Here is a 16,341-nt window from a genome sequence, read left to right on the forward strand (position 1 = left end):
ATGTTCTTATTTGAAAGTTGTTAACAATTGGATAGGGTTTAATGCAGAAATATACTATGCAACTACAATGTCCCCTTCTAGTGAACTGGTGAATTCCTACTAGAAGGTATCCATGAATATGCTTTTCATTGAGTTTTCTCCTTATTGTTATTTTAAACTGCTTTATATTGACACCATTTATTTTAATGTCATCTATATTCATAGAATATTCATCTCCCCTTTTACTCTCATAGAGTAATCCCTTGTAAATGAATGATAAGGGAGGAAAAAAGGAGGAAAATGTTTTTAATCTCTATCCAATTTTAGCTTACATAATGACTTTTATTGACTTCAATGCATATAAATTAATAATTTTTGACAGTAGTGGAGAATTAGGTATATATTCAGAGATATAATTATAGTTTTTGTTTAAATATATTTTTATAACATCAATTTATTTCACAGGACTATTTTACTATTTTATGTATTGTATATGAAAAACCTGAGTGTGTATTAATTTTATGTATAGGTAGATATGTACATATAAACATAGACATTTATACATTCACACACAGCTAGTGAATTTTTGAGACTGGGTTTGAATTCCAGTCCTTTTGAATTCAGTGTTTATTCCATCCCTTATGCCACCTAGCTTCCCAGTGTACAGATCTACAAACATACATACCTGTACATATATGTTTATATACAAGCATGTATTCACACGTGCCTAGATAAGTGTATACACATGCATCCATATACCACACATGTAAACATGTGTGACATATGGGAACATGTGTGTGTGTGTGTGCTGGGACAGCAATGTATAGAGTTTTGGCTTTGAAGTCAAAAGAATCTGAGTTTAAATCTGACCTGAAACACTCACTACTAAATGCGTGACCCTGGGCATGTAGCTTAATTTTATTTTGTTTTTTTTAAATTATTTATTGATTTTCATTCATATGCATAGGTATATTTTTAAGCTGCAAAATTTCCTTCCATGTTCCCTTCCCCCCCTCCCCTCAGCGGTGAACAGTCAGGTTAGCATTGTACATACATATTTTGATATACACATTTACAGATTAATAATTTTCAGTGTGAGGAATTAGGATTAAGGGAGACACATAAGAGATAATTTTTATGAAATGTTTTGTTTTGTTTTATTTCTCTTCTCCTGGATGGGGATAGTGTAGTTTGTAGTCAGTCTAATACATTTCTCCCAGTTCTCTGGACTGCTTGAAAGGAGCTGCTTCCATTAAGGTTGTTCATCTCACAATGTTGTTGTCGATGTGGACATTGTTCTCTTGGTTCTATTCCCTTCGCTCAGCATCAGATCCTGTAAGTCATACATTTCATGCTTATGGTTTCTTATAGAACAATAGTATTACCATAGTATTCATGTATCATAACTTGTTTAGCCATTCCCCAATTGATGGGGCTTCTCTTCATTTTTCCAGTTCTTTGCCACTACCAAAAAAGAGTTCTATGAATATTTTGGAATATATATATATATGTGTATATATATATATACACACACACACACACACACACACATATATATATATATACATATATATGTGTGTATATATATATATATATATATATATATATATATATATATATATATATGAATTTTCCCTTTTTCTATAATTTCTTCTGGATACAGACATAGAAATGAAATTTCTGGATCAAAGGGTATAAACAACTTTATTGCTCTTTGGACATAGTTCTATATTGCCCTCTAGAAAGATTGTACCTGTTCACAACTCCACTAGCAATGCATCAATGACCCAATCCTCCCACAACCTCTCCAACATTGATCATTTTCCTTTTTCTCATCTTGGTCAAACTGATGGCTGTGAGTTGATACTTCATTGTTGCTTTAATTTGCATTTCCCTAATTAATATTTATTTGTAGCATTTGTCATATATATATAGCTTTAATTCTTCATTTGAAAACAATCTATTCATATCCTTTGATCATTTATCAATTGGGGAATGACTTGTAACGTTACAAATTTCATCAAATTCTCTATATATTTTAGAAATGAGATCTTTATCAGAACTTCTAGTTGTGAAGATTGTTTCCCAGCTTTCTGCTTCCCTTCTAATTTTGGCAGCATTGATTTTATTAGTGCAAAATATTTTTAATTTAATATACTCCAGTTCATTCATTCTGTAGTTTATAATATGTTCTAATTCAAGTTTGGTCATAAATTTTACCCCCTTTCTGTAGATCTGTTAAATAGACTATTTCTTGGTCTATTAATTGATCTATGGTATCACTCTTTATGTCTAAATCCTGTAGCCATTTTGACTTCTTTTGGTACAGTGTATAGGATGTGGATCTATGCCTAGCTTTTCCATACTGTTTTCCAGTTTTCCCAACAATTTTTGTCAAATAGTGAGTTCTTATCCCAGAAGCTGATATCTTTGAGTTTTTCAAATAATAGATTGCTGTAGTCATTTCCTGCAACTTCTTTCGAACCTCTCCTAATCCACTGATCCATTACTCTATTAGCCAATACCAGGCAGCTTTGATGACTGCCACCTTACAGTATAGTTTTAGATCTGGTAGAACTAGGCCACCTTCCTCACTTAATTCTGTTTGTAGTAGTTTCATCACCAATACAATGAGCTGGAAAAGGAAATACAAATTATTCCAATAACACCAAAAATATGTATACTAACACTATATATACATATATATATAATGCCATAAAACAATATCTTTAATACATATAAGAAAATTTAAAGTGATAACCATAAAATATGAAGAGAAACATAGAATAATGGACAGAATGCTGGGCTTGAAATCAGGAAAATCAATGTTCTAGTATTGTTTCTGAAATATAATAAATGTAGTCAATTCTTTGTGAAAATTTATTACACGGAAGGTATGGACCAGTTGGGGAAGAGAAGGTTTTCATCTGGGAGTTTCCTATGCTCTGAAATTATGAGTCTAGACCCTGTGCCAACTATAAGGTGTAGATAAAACACCCTCAGTGAATCAGCAGAGTATTAAGAACTAATTAGGTGCCAGGCACTGTGGCAAGAACTGGAATACAAATATAAACTATACATAAAAATATACAAGGTGTCTCAAAAGTCTTTGTGCACTTTTAAGCTTCATTAACTTAACACAAGTTTTATACATATAAGTATATCTAATGATACGTGGGTAGTCATTTCAAAGTCATTCATAACTATTAGAAAATGATGGTTACCAGTAACAATCAATCAACAATTATTTATTATGTGTATAAGGCCTTTGGAGAAATCACAATAGCAATTCTAATAGTCTACAATATAATGTCTACAAACAAATTACATATATTGCCTCCTTTAATCCTTTTAACAACCCTGAGAAGTAGTAGCTATTTACTATCTCTTTTTCATTTTAACAAAAGAGGAACCTGGAGTCACAGAGGTTAATGGAGTTGCTCAAGGTCATATAACTAAGAATCATCAATTAACTAGCATTATTAAGCACTGTGTTCTAGGTAGCGGTCTTAAAGAATTGTTGAGAGCGTGACCATCTGAGTGTATTGCTCAGGGTGACAGGATGTCACAGAAGCATCGTCAAGTAAAAGTGCATGAAGGGAAACAATGTGTATGTACTAAGCTTGGAAAGGTAGACCCAACTGAATGAAGAGCTTTGAATGTCAAATAGAAGAATTTTAGAATTGATTCTAGAGGCAGCAGAGTATCACTGGAGTTTTTAAGCCAGAATTAGAAATAAAAACAGTCTTCCTGACTCCAAGTCCAGGGTCCTATGCATCTCTATCTCTATCTATCAATGTATCCACCTATCTATCCATCTAGTTATTTTCTATCCATCTATCTGTCTGTCTAGCTAGTATCATGCTATCATCTAACTATCTAGCTATCCAACTATGCATAAACACAGTGTTCTGAAACTAACTACAACTGAAAAGCAGATTGCTAAATTTTCATCTTGGAAATGGGCAAACATTTCCTATCAGGTCTTGATTTATTGTTTTATTGATTGCTTAGACAAGGGACTAAGAACAAAGACAAAATTACAAACAGCCCTTGGCATTAAAAAGATATACCCCATTAGAAAAATGTACCTGTCTTCTAGGAGTTTATAACATAGTTATAGAAAAGACAGATGAATAATGAAACAAAACAAAATTGTAGAATATTTTTAACTGGATAGGAGATATCAAGTTGCCTCTACTAAATCTAAGAAGAAGGGATCACTTCTATTTGTGGGAAATGGAAGAACGAAGGAAGACTTAAAAAAAAAGTACCTAATGATACCTGAACTGGGATTTCCTTGTTTTATTCTTCTAATCAAAGACAAATATCTTATTTTTATTTTTCTAACAGAAAAGAAATATTTTATTTTATTTTTTTATTTTTCTAAAAGGAGATAAATATTTTAAAAGGCAGAAATAAAGAGTAATCTATTTGGATAAGCAGTCATATTTTTTTTAAAGGGAAGTATGAAATTAGAGGGGAAAAAGGAAACTTTTTGGTTTGCTGAGAACACTGATTTTAGGAAGAAAACAATTACTTAGTAAATGCATAATATGGGCCAGGAATTATATAAAAGTTTTAAGAATATTATTTGATCATTATTACCATGGGAGGTGTTATTATTCTCCCCATTATATAGGCAGACAGAGGTAAAGTGAGTCTTCCAGAGTTCCAAAGCTAATAAATACCTGAGTTTGTATGAACAAAGGCCTACCTGACTCCAAGCCCAATCAATGTTCCATCCATTTTGCTTCCTAACTGTTTCTATGAAGGGAAAAGATTATGAAAGGTTTTTTGTTTTTGTTTTACATTTTTGTATCCATAGAATTTTATTAGTAAAATATAATTTCTATCTTTCTTGTAACCCCAGAATTTAGCACTGTGTCTATTAAATAGTAGGCAATTAGTAAATGATTATTGCCTGATTAGGCAAGTTATAAAGACTCTTGGATATCATTCAAAAGATTTTTGAAGAACTACTGATGATGTCGGAGGAGGGCTCTGGTGGAACCATCCCTATATATTAAGGCTTTGGCAGTTATATGAAGGGAGGATTAGAGCATAAAAGTTTGCCTTTTTCTCTATGCTTCCATGTCATGAATTATGCTTCCACAAATGGCTACAATGTCAAATGCTATTACTAACATTAACATTACTAAGTTTTCTGTATGTTTGTTTATTCAATTGTTTTCAATAGTAATTTCTTACAGATTTACCATTGGACAAATGACCATGCTGCCATTAGGTTAAAAAATTGTAACTGAGAACTATATTTCCTATTTTGCTTTATTTTTTGCCAAGGAATGCTTTACCTGATTAGATTTTTATTTCTTTTTTTTAAAGTCAAGGGCCATATTAATAACTTCTATAAAGACTAGTTTAGTTTCCAGTGAACTAAAAAGATTCTTTCAATTTGGGAAGTGTGCTAAGAGTTGGTAATATAAAAAGCAAGTCTCTGCCTTTAAAGATCTCATTTGTTCCTAGTGTTGGGGGGTCTGCAGGGGTGAAGACAACAAGTAAACAAGAGGCAGAATGACCTAGTGGAACAAATACTAGTTTTGAAATTTGAATTTGAGTATTTTTGTTGGAATCCTTGCTCAGTAATTTATAGTCTTGGGCAAGGTACCTTGGTTACATCACCCTTTTAAGGCTTCAGTTTACTCATCTGCAGAATGAAGGAGTCGGAGCAGATAATTTATAAGATCTCTTCCAACTAAGACAACAAAATATAAAATATATCAACAGTTGAAGGAAAGAGCACTAGGAAAGGGAAGGAAAAAGCATCATGTAGGAAGAAGAAATTGGGTGGTAATATGAAGGGAACTAGATATTCCAAATTATGGAAGCAATAAGTGAATATTTCTAAGATGATAGAAAGTCATTGAAAAGGCATAGATGCAGGAGATCTCATCCAGAGAAACATCAATGGACCAGTTTTATTAGAACACAGTAGATATAGGAGAGGGCCAGAGAAACTGTGGGGAGTGAGTGCAATGCTGTATCCGATCTTGTACTTTAGGAGTACTAACATGTTAGCAGTATGAAGGATGAATTGAAAATGTGGACTCCATGAAGAAGCTCAAAGAAACTGTGCTGCTACAGTCCAGATCTACAAAACTTGGTAACTTGTGGGGAAGGAGACAGAAGGGTATGAGAATCATGATTCTAGGATGACTGAAAGATTAGAATATTGGTGTCCACCTCAGAAATATGAAAGTTAGAGAAAAGGGTAGTATTAGATGGAAAGATAACTAGGCCTGGACGAGTTGAGTTTGAGATATATACAAGGCATCTGGGTGGATATTAATAGAAAACAGGTGATAATATGGGACTTTAGAGACATGAAGTTTCAATATGGAGACCTACAATTAATCTCTCTGTATATAATTGAACACATTTAAACTAATGAGATTACCAAAAGAGACAGTCCTGAGAAAGAAGAGAATATGGTCAAAGACAATGCTGTGAAATGGGAATTGGAAAGACAAAGATGATGAGGATTCAGAAAAGGAGATTGAGGCTATGTCAGATGGGTAATAGGCATAGCAATATATCAAAGTGTCTTGAAAATGCAAAGGGGAGAGACTATCCAAGAAGGCAGGTGTATGGGTGTAGTTAATAGTGTCAAACATTGCAGAGGGGTTAAGAAGGATGAGAACTAAGAAAAGATCATTCAGTTTAATAATTGAGAGATGATAAATTTGGAAAGAGACTTTTAAGACTAATGATGGAGGTTATAAGTCAGATTTCAAGGTGCTGAAGAGTGGTGAGGAAACCAAAGCAGAATCTAAACACTTTTACAAGCTAATTAACTGTGAAAAGAAAGGAAAGTCTATAGAGAATTAACTTGAGTAGGATGGCAAGGGGAAAGAAGGTTTTGTTATGTTTCTTAAAATGTAGGGGAGATCTAAACATGTCTGTAGGCAGTACAAAAAGAGTCCATAAAATTGCATGCCTGCTCTATTTAAATATTTTGGAAACTTCAAGAAAGGTGTTTGGTTTGTTTGATTCAATTCAGCCATTAATCATTAAGAAGAATTAATATTTGCTGACCTAAAAGAAGTTTAGTTAGGATTGATTATTAGTCTTACTAAGCTTTGTTTCTAAAATGCAAGTACTGTGGGGCTCATTTGTACCTTTTGTATGAATCAACATTCAAAACAATAATTATTCCTAATTTCACATCAGGAAGCTTTAATTTGAAGTGTGGCTTTTGTGAACGTGTGTCTGTATATATATATAGCCAGAGGTAAGAAAATCATTTGATTTAAGATGTCAAATACTAAAAACCTCAGTCTTAGTACTGAACACTCTCCAGTGGGTCAGATTCAATAACACATATAGAAAATCAGTTACCTTAATCGATCTACTGCTTTCAGTAACCATTTCTTGGCCTGTTCACTGATTTCAAAACTTGGGTTCTTTTGGAAGCCAGAATTTAAAAATATTGAAATTTTACTATCTAAGGTCTAAGAGTTCAAAATAAACATGTTATAAGCATTTCAAGCATGCGTTTTGGTCAAAAACTATAAGAGGTATTGAGAAGCTGGTATTTTATTCACAGTACTCAACTTCCTATCAGTTGGAATAATTGATTTATTAGAAAATGTGAGATTTTACTAAGCATTTAGAGGTACACTTATCTCATGTCCATGCTAATCAAGTCATATCTCACTATTAAAATTTTTTCTTGAGTTAAACTTTCTCTTTAAAGGGAATCTATTGAAAAAAGCAACATAGGATATTAATAATTACAGATGAGCATATACTCATCACCTTGATGTTTTAATTCTAGAACTTTGAAAAATGTACTTCCCAGAGTGCAGATAACGTTTCACTTTGCCAGTGTAAAAATAAACTTAGCAACTCCATAAACAATTACTCTACAGCATGTATTTGTCTATATTAAATAGATAAGTCAATTATTTGAGACCTTAGTTTATCAAAAATAGAAATTATCTATCCTGGTATCCTTTGTTACTAATTCTTGTTCCCTTTTACTTAATACTTAATCTAATTTGAAATGGTAATTGAATGTAACATTTAAAAATATTCTCATTGATTTTGCTCTGTGCTTCTGCCATGCTTAATATCTTGAATGAGGCAAATTTTTTCAGGGATAAAGTAATGAGGTAAACAGCCTGGCATCTTTCCCCTCATGCTTTATGACTTGACACCAGACATACTTTTTGCTAAAGTGATATTGTTTTGTCAATTGTTAAAACAATTTGTTTTCAAAATTTTTTTTTCTGCAATATTCTGCTATACCTAATAGATATGGGATGTCATTCTACTGAATTGGATGTTATGGTCAAAAAACTAATGCTAATTTGCCCTGGGTGAAGAGACTGTGATCCCAAGGATAATGACGCTGTCATGCTGCTACACTATTCCCTGTTTAGAAAACATTTAGTATACTGTGTTCAGTTTTAAATGTCTCACTTTAGAAAGGACATTGATAAACTAGAGAAAGACTAATGAAAGGCAATTGGAATGACAAAAGGCCTCAATTTCATGCCATATGAGAATCAATTTAAAGAACTATGAATGTTGAACATGTGGAAAATGAATTCTAGATGAGAGAAATTGTCTTCAAGCAGTTGAAAAGTTGAAGATTCTGTTTATTCTGTTTTGTCCCTAAGAAAAGAATTAAGAATGTGAAGAAAGTTATAATGAGAGAAATTTGGTTTTGGTGTTATATCAATTATTAGGCAAAACACTACTCCAAACAATTACTGTCATCCAAAGGTAACAGAAATAGACTTGAGAAATACCAGATTCTTCTTCTCAAAAATAAAGTGAACATTGCTTAGGTATCTCAGAAAGAATTTTTCTTGGTTTTTTGTTTTTGGTACTTTTTGTTGTAATAACTCTGAAATTCTGAAATGCTGTCATTAGATTACTATTTATCTTTCTTGTCAAAGTTAAGGACATTTGAAGCTCTTTAGTTTGAACTCTTCCTATTAGGGAGAGAGAGAACACACACACACACACACACACACACACACACACATATTATAACATTACTCCTCTCCACAGAAGTCAACCATACTGGACCAATTGCTACTTTTCTTTTTTTTTTTAAAGTTCATCTATTATTTTAAACATTCATCCATAGGTATACTTTTGTTTCAAAATTTCCTTCCAGCCTCTCTTTCCACTACCTCCCCTCAGCAGGGAACAGTCAAGTTAACAGTGTACATGCATATTTTTGATAAAGATATTTATAGATTAGTCATTTTTTTTAAGATTTTGCAAGGCAAATGGGGTTAATTGGCTTGCCCAAGGCCACACAGCTAGGTAATTATTAAGTGTCTGAGACTGGATTTGAACCCAGGTACTCCTGACTCCAGGGCCAGTGCTTTATCCACTGCACCACCTATCTACCCCAATTAGTCATTTTTAGTGTGAAGAATAAGGATTAAGGGAGATACATAAGAAATAATTTTTTATAAAGTACTCATCAGTTTCTCAAGTATTGTGTTTTTTCTTTTACTTTGTTTTTCTTCCTCTGGTTGGAGATAACATTGTCCATAGCCAGTCTAATATGGTTGTCCTAGCTCTCTGAACTGCTGAGAGGACTGCTTCCATCAAGATTGTTCATCTCACAAAGTTGTTGGTGTGTACATTGTTCTCTTGGCTCTATTCCTTTCCCTCGGCATCAATTCCTGTAAGTCATTCTATGCTTCTCTAGAGTTCAACAATTTATGGTTTCTTATAGAACAATATTATTCTGTGGTATTCATGCACCATAACTTGTTTAGCAATTCTCTCAATTTCCAATTCTTTGCCACTACAAAAAGAGCTGCTATGAATATTTGGAACATGTGGGACTTTCCCCATTTTTTATGATTTCTTCTAGATAGCAATTGCTATTTCTCCACACGCTGCTTCATCAAACTGCATATCTTTGAAATAGCTATCTTCCATGTCTAATACATTTTTTCTCATTACTTCCACCACTAAGAATCTATGATTCAATCCCCAGTTCAAATCCAACTTTCCTCAGGAGGTCCTCCTTATTTCCCTCATCTGTTTGTATCTTTACTTCTAAGGTTACCTTGCATCAACACTATACATGGTGTTTCCTCCATTAGAACATAAGTTTCTTAAGGATAAGGTCTTTTTTTTTCTTTTTCTTTGCATCCTAAGTCATTAACACTGCTTCTGATACTTAATACTTAATAAATGTTTGGTGATCAATGATCAACAAATAACGATATCAGTAAGAATTGTAAAGATTTCATTAATGAAATGAATATAGGCTAAGGATGGAGGTGGAAGGACCGGTCATGTAGTAGAAAGGAAAAAATCGATGACTCTTGTGTTCTATTGACCTTCACACAATATCAAGGGAGAGGGAGAATTTATGGGTAAATATAAATGAGAAAATATAGAATAATTATGGCATACTGGAGCCAAATAAGGATCTGTATTGAAGAAATTACAGGTCAAAGAAATATTACCATGGGAGTACAGTTATTGTGAAGATATTATCTAAGATATTATCCGTTTTGTGCTTCATTTTTATTTAGTAAAAGTTAATCTTATCTTGTCTAAGGCAATGAATGCTTCTATCTTAGAACACCAAGAAACATAATTTAATGCCAATTAATATTAAATGTCAATAAATATTTTAAAATTCTTATTTTTGAAACAGATCTAGGATTTCATTAGTAAAATGCCTTATACTAATGGAAATCAGAAATTTTCATGAAATTTAGTGTATTATTAAGCACTGATAGTTTATGAACTAAATCTGGAGTTGCATGATATTGTAGAAGATTTAAGTTCAAGTTTTCCAGACTCTAAGATGAGCTCTGGGATTCCATGTCCACTATTTCCTTCTCAATAATGCTATCATTAAATAATTAAAATTGAATCATCTTTTAGGGCACATATTTTAAATGGTTCAAAATTCTTATTTTAAGTGTCATTCCAACTTCTCATGAAATTTAAAATAATTTAAACAGACTTGAAATATATTATTCTATAATATGATACATTCAGATTTCTATATCATTCTAATACTGCTGCCCAAGGTTCATATTAAATATAGCAAAGTATTGCTTCTAACAATAGCACCATTAAAAAAAATTCTCTTACTTTTGAATTTACTGAATTTAAAATAAAAAATGTATCACTGATGAATTGCTAATTCCAGGACATGATAGAGATTTTAAATATTTTACAATGAATACTTTTCTTGTCTCTTATTCATCATTATGGATGTACATAAGTCATTTTCTTTTTTTTTTCTTTCTTAGTGATTAATGTATTTTAATTCAAGTAAAATGCTTAAGAATTTTTTTAAAAAGTACAGACAATATTAAAAATCAGAGTTTCCCCCCCAGTATATGCATTAGAATTTGGGGAATTTAAACACTATCTTATCAAATTTCTAGTAAGAAGAAGAAAATGAAAGACATATTGATCACAGTTCTTGCGCTACCATAACCTCAATGCATTTAGAAACAACTTTAATAATAATGAAATAAAATAGCTTAAAGTTGTCAAGATCTGATGTAGTCAATAAATCTAAGAAAATGCAGCTGTTTTTTGCATCATTAAATTTGTCAATATTTTGTTAAAAATAAAACAAAATAGCAATCAATAACAACCAAAGATTGTAGTCTTAAGGTGAATTTAAAGGGGAGAAGGAAGGAATAGGATAAGGAAAATAAAAGCCTAGAAAAAGAAAAAAGGATGTTGCAGGGTCATTCAGCTTTTTTTTTACATCAATAAGCAATTTGCTTTACATAACATGTCAGTGGTAACGTTGGCAACAATGCCATTAAGGAAAATCTCAGAATTTGAAAACAGCCTATTTTCTTATGAAAAAAACAAGCACTGTCCTCATGATGATGACTCCAGCAGATTACACATCTGCCTATAGATTTTAAAAAGAGGTAGCAATATGACATTTAGAAAAGTTGATCATTGGAGCTGTGTCTGATAAGTCCTTTAAATGAAATTTTTACATGAATCATTAGTTATGTCTAGACAGGTTTGAAGAGTTTCTTATCTTTCTTGAACATGAGAATAAAGCATTATTTTCTAGCCATATTTACAAATATAATTTTAAGGAAAATTGACTAAAAACCTGCTCAGAAATAATCATTTTATTCATTAAATCCCCTCAACATATTTTCAGAGGTTCCAGAATCAGCCGCAATTCATTTATATGTCATTTAACATCATTCAGAAATTTTAATGAGCACAAATGAAGACTTAACCTTGAAGGACCTTACATTTCACCTGATTTTCTTATTCAATTTGTAAATTCAATTTTCATTTTGGAGTTTGTTCATATTTCAGGAAATATCAATGTTTACACATTTAGTCTTTTGTGGATTACCAAGAATAAAGTTGGTCAGATTCACTTTTGCCTCAATCTGCCTTGAATCTTATAGACCAATAAAATCTGGGCACCTGAAACTTGACAACAAAGTGAAACAGTGACTTGAGAGTAAAAGAATTTAAGAGGAATATGAGAGAGAGTTTTTATCATGAAGTATTACAGATGAGGACAAGTTACACCTTACTGAAAGCATGTACACAGCTAAAAAAGCAGGATTAATATATTGAGAAAGAATTAAAAGTATGCATTAAAACTTGTAATAGATCAGAAAGGGGAGAGGAAACAAAAAAGCAACTTCATTTCAAAATTTAATTACATAAGTCATTCCTCAACTGATAAATAGCTGAAGGATATGAACTAGCTGTTTTCAGGTAAAAAATTACTCATCTATGGTTAGATAAAATATTCTAAATCACTAATGATTAGAGAAATGAAAAGTAAAATAACTCGGAGGCTACTACTTCACACTTGTCAGATTGGGTATTATGAGAGGAAAGGAGGGAATGTAGAAAAATTGAGTCACTAATACACTTTAGGTGGAGTCGTGAAATGATAGATCCATTTTAGAGAGCAGTTTGGAATTAGGCCCCAAAGGTTGTAAAACTATGCATTCCCTTGGAAATAACATTACTAAGTCTATATCCTAAAGAGGTCAAAGAAAAGGGAAAAGGTACAATATATACAAAGATTATGGTAGTTCTTTGATGCCAAAGAATTGGAAAGTGAAGGAATGTCAATTTATTAAGGAATGTTTGTGCAAATTGCATATTATTGTAAAAGAATAATATTTTGCTATAATGATGGTTTCAGAAAAAAAATTGGAAAGACTTATGTGAACTGATTCCAAATGAAATAAGCACTGTACATGGTAAATATGAATGATTTATGAATACTCTGCAATACAAAGATACAATGCAATTTCAAAGGACTTAACATGAGAAATGATATCTACCTCTAGGGACAGAACTGATGGAGCCTGAATGCTGGTTGAAGTAGATTTTTTAAACTTCATTTTTCTTACCTTTTAACTTTTTGATCTGTTTTCTTCTATAACATGGCTAATATAAAATGATGTTTTTCATGAGTGCACATGTATTCTCTATATCAAAGGGCTTGTTTTCTCAAGGAGGTTGTGATGGAGAAAAGAGATGGGAATTTGAAACTCAAAACTTAAGAAAAATTTTAAATTGTTTTTATTTAAAAATAAAATGAAATATAAAAATTCAAAATTATGTCAATATAAAAATAAAATACAAATATAAAAAAATTCAATAAAATAAAAACAATCAGTTCAATATACTAAATATTTATTGTGGCTATTATGTGCCAGAAACTATACCAAATACTGATGATATAAATTAGGAAAAAGAAAATCCTCTGCCTTCAAGGAGCTTATTATGTAATTGGGAAGATAACTCAGAAAAGGAGGATGGAAAAGGGACATAAGTTCTGAGTGGGAAAATATCTTGTTTCTTAGAATTGAAACCAGGCACTGCTGCTAATATAAAGTGGAATGAGTTTGCAGTCCAATTTATTCCATTTATACAAGAAGGATTTAGGAGGAATTTGCTACCTCCCAGCCCTCCAATCAGAAGGGAGGGAAAGTTTAGGGCAGTAGTGTTGTCCTCCCTCCTCAAGATCCCCATAGCCTTTCTCCCTTCCCTTTTAGTCAAGGAACTTGTTTTTACTTTATTGGAAAAATTGAGGTCCTTTACTATGTCTTCACTTTTCTATAGTTCTCTTAAATTCAAAATTCCTCCTCATCATCTTCTCCCTTTCTCCTTCTTTCCAATTCTCTAACAATGACACAGCCTGCCTGTCCCCCCCTCTCTTCCAAGGTTAGCCCATCTACTTGATCCCTTTCTCTTGTCTTCATTAGATTAGATTGCATCCACAATCATTACACCTCTCTCTGTGTCTCTGTCTCTATGCCTGTCTGAAATTGTCTTATATCTTTATATTACAGAGTATTCACAAGTCATTCATATTTACTGTATTCAGTGATCTGCTTATTTCATTTGGCATCAGTTCACTTAAATCTTCCCAGCTTTTTTTCCTGAAAACATCCTGATCATCATTTATTTTTTTAATATTTTATCACAATATTATTAAAGCACAATACTATATAAACAACTTCTTTAAGCATTCCCCAATTAACAGGGAGCCCTTTGTCTCTTCACTTCCTTAATCAATTGCTCCATAGCCAATGCTCTGTCCATTGCACTGCCCAGTTCCTCTCTATATAAACTTAATCCAAAGGAACTACTTTTCCATCTTTGTTGTTTTTATTATCGCATTTATAGAATGTGATAATTTCTTTGTCTCTCTCTTCACTTCTTTAATCAATTGATCATTGTTTACTGTAAACAAATGTTCATATCTCCACCATTATTACAACTCTTCACTTGATGTTACCAACATCTCAAAATATTATACTATATCTGCTCCCTTTTCAGCAAATCTTAAAAAGGTTATGTAAATTTCCCACCTCCATTTAAACTTCTTTCACTAGGTACTCAATTCTTCATGATCTGACTTGTCTCTGATAAACTGCAAACCGTATACAATGACCACAAACATCCTAGTGTAACAAATGCTCTTTTCCTTGCCTTCAATCTTTCCAGATCTTGAATCTAAGAATAACAGCTCACAATTAGGCAATAAAATAATAATTTATAGTTTTTAACATATAATAAATCTAAAATAATATATTAATTTGTGATAGTCTAGGTTTCAGATAAAAGTCTGAAAGAGAAGCATGCCTGATTAATATAGCATGGAATTCTAAGCAAATACTATTCCCCAACCTACACATTCTTGATGCACTTGAAAATTTCTAAGGTCATGATAGATAAGATTCATAGCTTATAACTTCAAAAATAATCTAAAAGCCTGCAGATTTAGTAGAAGTGCTTTTTGAAGATATTGCACTGAGAGTCTTTAATAACCAAGAAAAGAAAGAGAAGACTGTATCTAATATTTTGGTAGTCACAAGGGATTTGAATAGTTTAAAAGAAGACCAATCTTGTCAATTTCAAGACCTAATTTGGGTTCTGATTTAAAGACAAAGATTTAGGAAGAGAATTATGAACTATGTGGGAAAATGGAAAGAAAGCAGTATAGTTACTAAATTAGTCTGAAATGGGAGAAAATGAATTAAAAAACATGAAGTATCATATTAAATAATTCACCTCACTGAAAATACTGTTATAACTATTCATTTTATCTATTAATCAAGAATTTATTGCTAAAACATTCATATATATATATATACACACACATATATATGTATATATATATATATATGATTTAGATTTTTGCAAGGCAATGGGGTTAAGTGTATTGCCTAAGGCCACACAGCTAGGTAATTAATTATTCAGTGTCTGAGATCGGATTTGAACCCAGGTACTCCTGACTCCAGGGCCCGTACTTTATCCACTACACCACCTAGCCAGGCCTGCAAAAATATATTTTTGAAATTATATTTCTTTGATGACAGGAAAATTTAGTTGTAAACTCCAGCTATTTGGAGGTATTAGACTGAATTTTTGGATATTTTTCCTGTCATTATGCATCAAAATTTGAAAGCCTGAAAATATATGGTCCTGAGAAAGATGCTCTAGCTTCCCCCCCAAAAAATTATTTAGTTTTATTGCAAAAAATAAAAATATTTACTTGTATGAGGAAACAATACAGGATTAGGATTCTATATGAAAGATAACAAAATTAACTCAGGCATTTCTACTTAGAGTTTTTCCTCCAAATGAATGTTTACAAAATGATTTTATTTGTAAATCACTGTTAGTTTTGAATACTATTCTAAAAATGAATTATACCTGATTAAAGCATCATTTCATATTTAAACATTTTAAAAGAATGCCTTTTTTAAAAAACTTTATTTTTCAGTTTATTTTATTCATTATATTCTTAATTTCAAAAATTAAAAAAAAAAACTTACCATCAAAATCCTTTGTCATATCAAACAATCTGATACCACA

General features: G+C 31.8%; 1 long non-coding RNA gene across 1 annotated transcript in view; it reads left to right on the forward strand.

Moving 5' to 3' along the window:
* Positions 1 to 16,341, forward strand: part of LOC141493130 (uncharacterized) — a 44,751-nt gene that overhangs the window by 16,150 nt on the left and 12,260 nt on the right. The window lies entirely within an intron of this gene.

This window comes from Macrotis lagotis, chromosome 7, assembly GCF_037893015.1.
Source record: "Macrotis lagotis isolate mMagLag1 chromosome 7, bilby.v1.9.chrom.fasta, whole genome shotgun sequence".
NCBI classification, from domain to species: domain Eukaryota; kingdom Metazoa; phylum Chordata; class Mammalia; order Peramelemorphia; family Peramelidae; genus Macrotis; species Macrotis lagotis.